The sequence below is a fragment of the Aotus nancymaae genome, unplaced genomic scaffold (genome assembly GCF_030222135.1).
Source record: "Aotus nancymaae isolate 86718 unplaced genomic scaffold, 86718_ANA_hifiasm-v0.15.2.pri h1tg000008l, whole genome shotgun sequence".
Lineage (NCBI taxonomy): Eukaryota > Metazoa > Chordata > Mammalia > Primates > Aotidae > Aotus > Aotus nancymaae.
This window is the reverse complement of record NW_026988419.1, coordinates 25,204,839-25,217,863: the sequence shown is the minus strand read 5'-3', so window position 1 is coordinate 25,217,863 and position 13,025 is coordinate 25,204,839. Positions and strand designations below refer to the sequence as shown.

Below are 13,025 nucleotides of genomic sequence, written 5' to 3'. Positions count from 1 at the left end.
CTCTAGACCTCCACCACTCCTCAAGGCTGCCCAAATTCCTCCTCAACAGTTCCCTTCCACCTTCAGTGCAGCAACAGCATGCTGAGTCCTTCTCCTGCTTTACGTCTCTCCAATTTCCCAGAGAAAGTTCTCTACTTTTATTTAGATTAGACCCACCCAGAAAATCTCGCCATTTTAAATTCAACTGTGCCATGTAACATAATCAGGAAAGTGATATTATATGCACAGGTTTCACAGATTACAGAGAGCAATTTTAGTAGAGAGGCATTTTTAGATTTCTGCCTCACATAGTCTTAAGTGTTGTTCTTATCATTTGTTTGTGTTCTCTATAGTTAAATCTCAATTACATGAATCTACTAAAAAAGTGAATCTTACTAATGACTGCCAGAAGCTGCATTTCCATAATGGCAAAGGCAACTAACTATGAATGGGGCTGCAGCGTGCTAATAAAAGTTTGAAGACATAACTTTGCTCACACTGGTATTTAAAATTTTTTAATTGTGGTAAAATACATATAATATAAAATTTACCATATTAACCTTTTTTTTTTAAAGACATGGTCTTGCTAGGTTGCCCAGACTGGTATGCAGAGACATAATCATAACTCCCTTAACCGCTAACGCTTGGGTTCAAGCAGTGACCCCACCACAGCCTCCCAAAGCACTGGAATTAGAGGCCTGAGCCTTCATATCCAGCCCCACTGTAACCATTCTTGAGTGTACAGTTCAGCATTGTTAAGTACATTCATACTGTTGTGCAGTCAGTCTCCAGAACTCTTTTCATCTTGCAGAACTGCAGTTCTATACCCATTAAACCAGGGGTCCCAACCCCCATACCTGCAGATGGGTACTGGACCATGGCCTGTTAGGAACTGGGCCACACAACAGGTGAGCGGTGGACTACCCAAGCATTACCCCCTGAGCTCCACTTCCTGTCAGATCATCAGCAGCATTCGATTTTCACAGGAGCACGAACCTTATTGTGAACTGTGCATGCAAGGGGTCTAGGTTGCACGCCCCTTATGAGAATCTAATTAATGCCTGATGATCTGAGGTAGAACAGTTTCATCCTGAAACTATTCCCCTCTACTCCTCCACCCCACACTACCCCCTCTGTGGAAAAACAGTCTTCCGGTCCCTGGTGCCAAAAAGGTTGGGGACCGCCGTATTAAACAACAAATCCCCATTGCCTCCCTCCCTCTAGGCCCTGGTAATCACCATTCCACTTTCAACACTGGCATATTTTTATTTTATATATTCGTTAACAAACATGTATATAGCAATTACTATATGCCAGGTACTGTTCTAAGCCTTGAGCTCAGGAGTTCAAGACCAGCCTGGGCAACATGGCAAAACCCCGTCTCTGCCAAAAATACAAAAATTAGCCAGGTGTGGTGGCATGTGCCTATGGTCTCAGCCACATGGGAGGCTGAAGTGGGAGGATCTCTTGAGCTCGGGAAGTCGAGACTGCAGTGAGCCATGATCACGCCACTGCACTCCAGCCTGAGTGACAGAGCAAGACCCTGTCTCAAAATAAAATAAAATAACAATAACAATAATAAAAACCCTAATGAGGTCAATACTGTTATTATTCCCCGTCTACAGATTACGACACAGAAAGGCTAAGTAAACTGTCCAAGATTACACAACTAGGAAGTGACCAAGCAGGAATTCAGTCTGAACCAGCCGGGCTTTATAGTTTTTGCTGTAACCCAGTATACTGTAAAAATATACATTGTAAAGAAAAACTCGGACAGACGCAGTGGCTCACACCTGTAATCCCAGCACTTTGGGAGGCCGAGGCAGGCGGATCACCTGAGGTCAGGAGTTCAGGACCAGCCTGGCCAACATGGTGAAACCCTATCTCTATAAAAAAATACAAAAAATTAGCTGGGTGTGGTGGTGGGTGCCTGTAATCCCAGATGCTGGGGAGGCTGAGGCAGGAGAACTGTTTGAACCCAGGAGGCAGAGGTTGCAGTGAGCCAAGATCGCGCCATTGCACTCCAGCCTGGACAACAAGAGCGAAAACTCTGTCTAAAAAAAAAAAAGAGAAAAAAGGAAAACTCATCAGGCATTAATATCATTTCTTCTATGTATAGCTATATATTGTAGGTACGATTTAACTTAATATTCATCTCCTGTCTAAAAGACTATATGACTAAGGTTACAAATGTCTATTGACCTTTTTAGAGACTATATGTATAGCCCAGCTTTTGTTAAGGCATTTTCTTGAAGTCAGTCAAACAAAAACTGGCTTGTATTTTAAGTATGCCAATTATAATTTACATGTAGTATTTTATAATAAAATAATTTATAAATACAAATCACAATTCACTACGATTACTTAAATTAAAATATAAAGAAAAAATACAGCTGTTTCTCTCTGGTCCCTTCCAAGGAGGAAGAAAGAAGCAAGAAATAAACTTCTAAATAAGTTTACAACAGCATGGCTCAATCTCAGTTTAACCTGGTAAATTCAAATTTGTCTTGCTTTGCAAGGTATACATCTAGACCAGTCGTAATTCGTCATCCTAATGTATATCTCAGAAGTAATTTATTTTTAAGGGATGAATGTGAGGTTTCTTTAACTTGATTTTTTAGCTTCTTTCCTATAAAACCAAATCATGCTTGTCATCAGTCATATGGTGTCATTTACTATACATTAAAAACGGACAGAGTCGACAGAAAGAACAATCGTTTTTTGGAAGCACCAGCTTGATGTACATTAAAAGCTCTGCTGGGGTTTGGTTTTATAACCCCCAGGCGGGGATGGCAGGGGTACTAATAACGCACTCAGCAAGATCACCTACTATTTCAACTACTTTCTCTTCCTATAATATACCTGATCCACAAAAATAAGCAGACAATGCATCATGTAATCGCCCCTCACCCATTAGCCATCGCAATGTGGTACAATCACCAGCACGAAATAAAAACCTGAGCACAGAAGAAACAGCAAAATCACCGCTACCCCTGGGAGCTGCTCGGGTATTTACAATGCTATCGTCCCCACCCCATCCCCCAAACTGGCCGGCCAGGCAGCACAGAAGCAGAGGATGCTCACCCGGGCACCGGCTGCACTCTCCCTTCACCTGCGGGGCCTGCAGTCCGCTCCTGGCGTGGGCTTGGCTCCTGCAGCCCGCCGCCCGCCTCACGGTGACAGCCCGCCCGGACGCTGACCATCCCGGCCCGGCTCTGTTTACAAGCGGCTTCTCGCGGTCCCACTCTGAAATGCTTCCCCGGCGGCCCGGGCAGCCAGAACCGGACACACAAAGTTCCAGGCTGCAAGGATGCGTCTTTCCTGCCGGAGGGAGACCCGGCAACCAGGCCGGGCCTGACAGCACCCGCCAGTCCTCCTTATTTCTTTGCTTTCTCATATACAGTTCCTATCATACACATTGTGAAAGCAATGGCGTGTGCCGCGGAGTCTCCTCACTGCTCCACCCAACTCCAAAATGGATGTTTGCGATTGGAAAATGTCACTTAGAATATGTCAGGGTCGGGCTGGTTTTTAGCAGCTCCTTTGTCTAAGAGAATTAATTACTCAAATAAATAAGTTCTTTCCAAAAGTGGCACTATTGGCTAGGCGCCGTGGCTCACGCCTGTAATCCCAGCATTTTGGAAGGCCGAGGTGGGCAGATCACGAGGTCAGATGGAGACTAGCCTGGCCAGCGTGGTGAAACCCCGTCTCAACCAAAAATACAAAAAAAAAAAAATTAGCTGGGCGTTGTGGCGCCCGTCTGTAGTCCCAGCTAGGGGGAGGCTGAGGCAGGAGAATCGCTTGAACCCACCTGGGCAACGAAAGCAAGACTCCATCTCAAAAAAGAAAAAAAAATGGGACTATTAGAACCTGGAGATTGCTTCTTGTAAGGTCTTTTAGGCTGACTGATGGCCCCATGGACGCCATGTTTACCTCTGTGACCTGCACGGACACTCCAGATGAGTTCCTTGAAAATCTTAACTGGAAGACCATGAAAAGAGGAAAAAGTGATCAACCCCTCTACTGAATTTTAAGACATTCTCTATTGTCCTGCCCCAATTGATAAGGCCATTGGACTTTGTAACCGACCTTGGTCAACCTTGTGACTCCACACCCCAGGACCCCCTCCCAGCTGGCAAACCTACGACCCCCTCCCAGCTTGCAAAAATCCACCCTAAACCGTAACTTCTGTAACTTTCCACTGCCTACCGCAACCTATAAAACCAACTCCTATCCCACTGCCCTTGGCTGATGCCCTTTTCGGCCTCAGCCCACCCACACCAGGGTGAATAAACAGCCATGTTGCTCAGACAAAGCCTGTTTGGGAGGTCTCTTCTCTCACCAGAGCCCCAAAACTGGAAATGAGAAGTATTAATGCGCGTGTTAACACTTCCCATTTCCAGTTTTGGGGCTCTGGTGAAAATCTGTTTTCACTGTCCTTTCCTGTGCAGGTTGAAAGGGGTGGTTTTGAGATGAGGTCTTCACCCCCACTTGCAGATTTCCAGCAAAATAGAGAGTGTGCGTGCGTGCGTGTGTGTGCACGCGGGCAGGACTACTTAATAAGACCACCCACACCCACCCACAGTGACTGTGGCTGCTTGGCAGGGATATGCTGGTCTGATTGGACAGACAGACCTTCCTTGCAGTTTCCCACGTATTTTCCATCATTAGCACACTTCTTAGCCATTTTCTCACTTTATAAGTACACACTTATTTATCTGTTTTATTGGTTTTCCCACTCTCACCCATCTCACCTATAAACTCCCTGAGGGCAGGCACTATTTCAGTTTCATTCACCACAATCTAGTAGGCACCTAGCACAGGCCCAATGTATATATATCTGAATAAATGAATAAAGGAATGCAAAAACAAACAAAAAAACAGGTCAGAGGGCTGAGGGATGAAACATTATAGAAATCTAAAAACCTGATTCCTCTTCACATTCCCCAGAAGATTAATAAGCAAATCTTTAACCATTGAGTTAAAAAAAAAGTTATTTGGTTGTTGTTCAAAGTTTAAATAGGCTTTCTTTAAACCCTGCAATTTCAGGTACTTTTTTTTCTTTTTTGCTAGCGACAGGATCTCACTCTGTTGCCCAGGCCAGAGTGCAGTGGTGTAATCACAGCTCACTGCAGCCCTGAACTCCTGGGTTCAAGGGATCCTCCCAATTCAGCCTCCTTAGTAGCTAGGACTACAGGCACGCATCACCACATGTGGCTAATTTCTTTAATTTTTTTTTTTTTTTGGAAAGGCAAGGTCTCCCTGTCTTGCCCAGGCTGATCCTGAACTCTTGGCTTCAGGTAATCTTCCTTACTTGCTTTCTTTCTTTATTTTTTTTTTTGAGACGGAGTTTAGCTCTCGTTACCCAGGCTGGAGTGCAATGGCGCGATCTCGGCTCACCGCAACCTCCGCCTCCTGGGTTCAGGCAATTCTCCTGCCTCAGCCTCCTGGGTAGCTGGGATTACAGGCATGCGCCACCATGCCCAGCTAATTTTTTTGTATTAGTAGAGACAGGGTTTCACAATGTTGACCAAGATGGTCTCGATCTCTCGACTTCGTGATCCACCCTCCTTGGCCTCCCAAAGTGCTGGGATTACAGGCTTGAGCCACCACGCCCGGCTGCCTTACTTGCTTTCTAAAGTGCTGGGATTACAGGTGTGAGCCACCTCACCTGGCCAGAGGTATATATATATTTTAAATTACCTAAACTTGCAGTATTCACTTTTGCCTTGGGACTTGGTACATCTGATCTTTGTTCCTTCTGATGAGATTTCTCACTCCTGGCCATCCCCTTACTTAGCCTGGCTAATTTCTCCTTGCTCTTTAAGAAGCGGGTAACAGGTGCCTTGTCTCTCCTGTCACCTGCTTGATCTTCTTCCAAGTGTTCTTTTCTTTTTTTCCTTCCCTTCATTACTACTCTAAAGCTTTTTAATAAACTTTCACTCTAATTAAAAAAAAAAAAAAAAAAAAAGACCGGGCACAGTGGCTCATGCCTGTAATTCCAGAACTTTGGAAAGCTGAGGTAGGCGGATCACTTGAGGTCAGGAGTTCGAGACCAGCCTGGCTAACATGACAAAACTCTGTCTCTACTAAAAATACAAAACTTAGCTGGGTGTCGTGGCACATGCCTGTAATCCCAGCTACTTGGGAGGCTAAGGCAGAGAATCACTTGAATTTGGGAGGTGGAAGCTGCATTGAGCTGAGATCATGCCACTGCACTCTAGCCTGGGAGACAGAATGAGACTCCATCTTAAAAAAAAAAAAAGCTGCATTTGCAGAATGACTGAATTTATTCATTCTCACTAATACAGATCCTCAGCACCAGAATTAAGGGTATGATCCCAGAAAAAGGATGAAAGATTTAGGGCTGAGAATAATCTTAGCTGGGAAGCCACTGGCTCATGGGCCTCTGTATGTCAGCTGGGGACATTTTGCCTTTCTAAATGTAAAATATTTAAGTTTATATCTTCATTTGAAAGGTTATCTGCTAACAGCAGCCCCACTATCTTCGTTTGGCTTTTAATAGACTATTTTTTAGAGAAATTTTGGGCTCACAGCAAATTGAGCAGAAAGTATAGGGTTCCCGGGTATCCCCTGCTCCCCAAACACACAACCTCTCCCACTATCAACCCTGCACCACAGTGGTACACTTATTACAATCAATGAATCTTCACTGACACATATTACCACCCAAAGTTCATAGTTTACATTAGGGCAACCATCTTTTTTACTTCCTTACACACTAACATTCAGGAAGGCCTCTCTTTCAATAATCAGAATGTTTTTATTTTTTTATTTTTATTTTTTACCTGCACCTCCACCAACTCCCAGAATGATTTTTAACACAGAGTGGAGCCTCAGTGATTACATGCTGTAGCTCAGTAATTAAGGTTTGCTGGGTACAGTGGCTCACATCTGTAACCCCAAAACTTTGGGGGACCAAGGCAGGAAGATCACTTGAGCCCAAGAATTAGAGACCAGTCAGAGCAACATAGTGAGACTCCATCTCTACAAAAAATAAAAAAATTAGCCAGGTGTGGTGGTATAAGTCTGTGACTCCAGCTACTCAGGAGGCTGATGCAGGAGGATCACTTGAGCCCAGGAGCTGGACACTGCAGTGAGCTATGATCACACCACTGCACTCCAGCCTGAGCAATGGAGTGAGATCTTGTCAAAAAAAAAAAAAAAAGGAATGAAACGAAACCTAGAAGATGATCTAGTCCAATTGTTAATCTACAGCCACCTTCTTATTTCAATATTTTTAACGACCTCATATTGCCAGAAGGAGTTCAGACTTCATAGCTTGAGCTTTCCAACTCCTATCCCACCACCCTTTGTTGATGCCCTTTTTGCCCTCAGCCTGCCCACACCCAGGTGAATAAACAGCCATGTTGCTCACACAAAGCCTGTTTGTGGGGGTCTCTTCCTTCAGAGGATGAATTTTAACAACCTTGAGGCTCTCTATATGACTGGCTTCCTCCTACACGTGAGGACATCTATGTTTTTCTGTACTCAGCATTCCTACTTCCTTTGAGAACTTCCCCTACCTGGAAGACGCAGGGTAAGTATGTGATCAATGCTAGGCCAATTCTACTATTCACGGTACCCCAGTCTCTTAGCTACAGCAGTTGAGCCAGGGTGGGCATGTGACCCAGCCAATCAGAGTCCTTCCCTGGAGTTTTTCTTTCTGAAGCTGTGGAAGGAGCCTTGCCTATTGGGTTACAGGACTGCGAGGATGTGAACTGGAGGCCTCTGATGGCCATCTTTCCCACCATGTGAGAATGCCTGTCTGCAGAAGAAGGGAAGAAAGGTGACAGGGGAGAGGACAGTAACACCAAGGGATGGATGAAGATTTTGTGTGAGGGGAGTGGGAAGGTGTGCTGGGAAAGTAAGAGCTAATGATCTTGCTTGAGTCCCAGGATCTCCTCAGGTCTGGAGCTAACCTCACCTCCCAGGCCTCAAGGTTCTATTATCAATTAAGTCCCTATTATCTCAAGGGAGACTGTGTTGGTTTCTGTCGTTTACAACTGACACTCCACCTTTCCAGACTTATTTCCCACATACCCTTTTCTTTATTCCAGACACCTATTTTTTTCCCCTGAAATCAATAGGTCTTTTATTGCATCATTTAAATATCACAAACTGGTCTTAGGAGTCTTCCAGCATCTTGTTTCTGTAGCTGGACAACTCTTAGATCTTATTCATCAGCCTGCCGAACTGTATCTTTTTCAGAGACCTAGGTACCATCCAGAAATTTTCTGATATCCTTGTTTTTAACTGTTTGCTGAATCAAAGCAGCTGAATTTGAAACAAGCTCAATGTCGCTTCCTTCAAGGATTAATTCATCTTTCTGGACTTGAGATACAACAAGCCACACCTGGCCTCCACTGAACCCTGGGGATGTATTTTTCACCCAAGAAATTTCAGATTTCAATCAGATCCCCATTCTCCTGGATAACGACATTGATGGAGAAGTGAGCAGACACAGACCTCATCTTGTAACAGAAGCCCAGTATAATGTCCTTGATCATGTTCTGTGTGTGACTATAAATAGTCTGAACAGTAGCCAGTTCTTTTCTGTTACCCCACCATTTGTCAACCCGAAGCCTCTTTTTTTTATTCCCAAGAAGGCTGAGTTCTACGTTGACGTGACTGAAGTCCCTCCGCAGGGTTCCTCTGGGGCCGCTCACAATAACTGTGCGACCCTCCAGAGCGATGTCAACATTTTCTGGAATGTCAACAGTCTGGTTCCTGAGAATGGTCTTCATTCTTGCAATAGATGTGGCAACAACAACAAAAAAAGACTTTTTTCTTCTTTAACCACTCCTAGAAACTCTTCTTTTCCAACCTTATGTTCTCCATTTTTAATTAATTGTTTTTTTCCCAGCTCTATTGAGGCTCATAGACAAATACAAAGGTTCCCCCATCATATCCCCCTTCAGAATTCCCTGCAGGGCAGGCACTCCTATCTTATTTATCTTTGCATTTTCCTCAACAAGTATTATGGTACCTAGTAAATAATCTCAATAAATGTTAAAAACAAATGCCATGTGAGGAAGTGCTGTTATTATATACCTTCATTAGATATTTTCCTTTTAGCCTTCATCTACTAAAGTAATGCTCAAGCCAGGATTCAAAAAAATCAATGCTGTTTTCCGAGAAATAAACAAAAATCTCATCAAAAAGTGGTTTAAACTTAATCAGAACATTTTTAGTGCTATTTATAGCTTTGCAAGTTTGCAAGTCTGCAAGCCAAGTATACCTCACCCATCTCCCAAAATAAGCCCAAGTAAAAATGATTAGGTTATTTATTAAGAACAACATAGCATAATTACTGTTGTTTGTCTCATAAGGTAAATTGAAAGCTTGGAGATGTCAAATATTGAAGTCACAAATAGAGTCATTCCTTGAGAGTATAAATGAACCTACTGTTTGCCTGGCAGGCACCCACAAGAACATACCTGCCGTTAAAATACTGAAACAGTTCCATACAAGTTGGTCATTAGCGTCTGTCTCTAAGCATTCTAAGTATCCTAAGGTCTCTTTACAAAGAACCCCCGACATCCTAAGGTCCACCACACAAAAGCTTTTAATCTGACCCTATTTTACTGATACGGTGGCTATCTCTAGGACACTGCTCTCACATTAGGGCCAGGATTCCGTTTTTTTTGAGATGAAGTCTCGTTCTGTTGCCCAGGCTGGAGTGCAGTGGCACAATCTCGGATGACTGCAACCTCTGCCTCCTGGGTTCAAGTGATTCTCCTGCCTCAGCCTCCTGAATAGCTGGGATTACAGGTGCATGCCACCACACCCAGATGACTTTTGTATTTTTAGTAGAGACGGGGTTTCATCATGTTGGCCAGGCTGGTCTCAAACTCCTGAGCTCAGGTAATCCACCCACCTTGGCCTCCCAAAGTGCTGGGATTACAGGCGTGAGCCACTGCGCCTGGCCTAGGATTCTTTTTGATTAGTTGATGGCCAGGCCATATATATCTTAAACTCTTTTGACTTATTTCTACAAATAAGTTAACAGAAAAAAAGCAAATGATTTCCCAGCCTACCACCAACTACCAAGGCTTTTTAAACTAGAAAGATCAAGAATAAGTGATAGAATTTACAGAAAATGTTAATAGAGCAATTTGAATATGGTAATTCCACAAGCATTTACTTTTTTTTTTTTTTGAGACGGAATTTCACTCTTGTTGCCCAGGCTGGATTGAAATGGCACGATTTCCGCTGACTGCAACCTCCACCTCCAAGGTTCAAGCAATTCTCCTGTCTCAGCCTCCCTAGCAGCCTGGATTACAGGTGGCTGCCACCACGCCCAGCTAAGTTTTTGTATTTTTAGTAGAGATGGCATTTCACTATGTTGGCCATGCTGTTCCTGACCTCAGGTGATCCCCCGACCTCAGCCTCCCAAAGTGCTGGGATTACAGGCTTGAGCCACCATACCCGACTTCCACAAGCGTTTGCTGCAGAAATTCACTGTCCTCTAGGTATGGGGTTCATTGATTCTTGGTGGCTTGTATAATGGTCAGTACTATCCAGAGGCCTCCATTAGTAGCTTACAGATGAGTGAAACCACCTCTGTGGTTTCAATTATGACAGTAAGAGAAATTTGACATAGTTGACTCCATCCTGCTTCTGACCTCCAAACTATCTTTGGTCATTTCTGGCCATAGGCCAGGAAAACCTTGAGAGGAATTTTGATTACAGTTTAACTTGAAATAAAGCATGATAATAGTCCCTCCCTAAAACTAACCCCCTCCTTGCTCAGGACAGGAAACCGCCTGTGTAAAACTAATGAAAGGCCACAAAATAGGATTATTGAAGAGGCTTGAACTCTGATAAAATGTAGATGTAGTTTCTATAATCCTTCACTGCCAGGAATCATGTGGCCAGAGGCCACAAAATTTGTGACTTCCCCACTTGCTCCTATAGATATCATCACTATTGTAGAAACTAATACTGGGTTTGTAGTTGTTTTTCAGACTGACCTCACCTAGATTTGTGACTCATAACTCAACTGGTCATATAGCCCCATCTAGAGGCACACTGAGTGCACCAGGACCTTTTTCCATACCTTGATGATTTCATACCCAACCAATCAGCAGCACCCATTCCATAGCCTCCTACTGACTAAATTATCCATAAAAACCTTAGCTTTCCAGTCTTTGGGGAGATTGATTTGAGTGATAACTTCAGTTCCTCTGCATAAGCCAGCCTCATGTCAATTAAACTCTTTATCTACTGCAATGCCAAGGTCTTAGTGTATTGATTTTATCTGTGAAGTGGGCAGGAAGAAGCCATTGGGTGACTATAAGAGAAATGTCCAGGGCCGGGCACAGTGCCTCATGCCTGTAATCCCAGCACTTTGGGAGGCTGAGGTGGGTGGATCACAAGGTCAGGAGATTGAGACCATCCTGACTAATACAGTGAAACCCCGTCTCTACTAAAAATACAAAAAATTAGCTGGGCATGGTGGCACACGCCTGTAATCCCAGCTACTTGGAAGGCTGAGGAGGCAGAATTGCTGGAACCCTGAAGGCAGAGGCTGCAGTGAGCCAAGATTGTACCACTGCACTCCAGCCTGGGTAACAAGAGCGAAACTCCGTCTCAAAAAAAAAAAAAAGAGAGAGAGAGAAATGTCCAGAAAGTTAAAGCATTATAAAAGAAAAACTGTCTCAGTCTTAATGTGGCTTCAGCATAGTTTTATGTGGAACCAAGAACAGTGGCGTGCTGGTAAACTGAAAAAGTAAAAGTTCTGATTTGCTAGTGTTTGCCAATTTTCACAACATAAAAAATCCCTACCGTGCCTAGTTTCAAGCTCTGGATGTATTATCACAGAACACAGAATTGGAAATGCACATATTCAAAACTTAAGAATCAGTAGAAGCTGACTCCAGCACACCAATGACCCAGATGGCCAGGATTTTATATTCTCACATCCTTTAGTCATTGGATATGGGACACTCTAGGAGGTGGATGGCCTTGGGCAAGGTGGCTCTGTGACGTTGAGACAGTCACTGAGAAGAACAGCCACTGATGGCAATCTGCTGACAGCACTCCCAGGAGCTGGAGCAACAAGTCCTTTTTTGATGGGGGATCTAGGCAGTACATCACAGTGTCCATCATGCTTGTTATGGGAAACCAGTCATCTGCCCACTCAACTGTCAATCAAGAGCCTAGTCACTTTTCACCTAAAACATTTTTTCAACCTGGAGGATACACTCTGAGACCTTTCACTTTTAGATGGTGGAGCTAATAGATACAAATTTGTTAAGATTTCCAGCAGTCCCAAACAGTAAACATCCAGTGAGGGATGAAGGCAAAGGAAAGTCCAGAAGTTCAGAAAATCAGACAGAGCTGCTCAGATAGGCCTCTATAAAGAGGGAAGGTTTGAGCCTGACCTGAAAGATAAGTAGTGGTAGAAAAGCAGAGGAGATTGAATAGAACAGCATTGCACAAACTGCTTTATTTCCCTGTGCCTCAGTTTATCTGTAAGTCAAATGGGGATGATGATATAATAATAATTATAATAATAATATCTACCTCAAAGCGTTGTTGAAATGAATTAATTCACATTGAGCGTTTTTTGTTTTTTGGGGTTTTTTTTTTTTTTTGAGACCAAGTCTTGCTCTGTCGCCTAGGCTAGAGTGCAGTGGTGTGATCTCGGCTCACTGCAACCTCCACCTCCCAGGTTTAAGTGATTCTCCTGCCTCAGCCTCAGGAGTAGCTGGGATTACAGGCATGTGCCACCATGCCTGGCTAATTTTTTATAGTTTTAGTAGAGATGGAGTTTCACGGTGTTGGCCAGGCTGGTCTTGAACTCCTGACCTCAAATGATCTACCCATCTTGGTCTCAAAAGTGCTGAGATGACAGGTGTGAGCCATCATGCCTAGTCCATAGTGACAGTTTATAACAGTGCTTAGTAATATTTGGCCTCTAGTAAATAACCTTTTATTACATGCAGCAAAATGGAGATATCATATTGTAGAGTAGGACAAAAAATAAAAATAACAAAAAAGAATATACTGCAATTTAA

At 43.6% G+C, this 13,025-nt stretch overlaps 1 protein-coding gene and 1 pseudogene across 2 annotated transcripts in view; both read right to left on the bottom strand.

Annotated features, from left to right (window-relative positions):
* The window catches only part of PLEKHM3 (pleckstrin homology domain containing M3), a 211,094-nt gene extending 207,931 nt beyond the window's left edge, over positions 1 to 3,163 (bottom strand). The window contains exon 1 of one of the 2 annotated variants that reach the window (XM_012446309.3): positions 3,064 to 3,163. The gene's annotated coding sequence lies outside the window, so the exon portion shown is untranslated. Of the gene's footprint in view, positions 1 to 2,889; positions 2,907 to 3,063 lie in introns of those variants that run through there. The other variant, XM_012446310.3, reaches the window with a different exon arrangement.
* Positions 3,164 to 8,176: 5,013 nt separating this feature from the next.
* LOC105712754 (large ribosomal subunit protein uL6-like) lies at positions 8,177 to 8,747 on the bottom strand (annotated as a pseudogene).
* Positions 8,748 to 13,025: the final 4,278 nt, after the last annotated feature.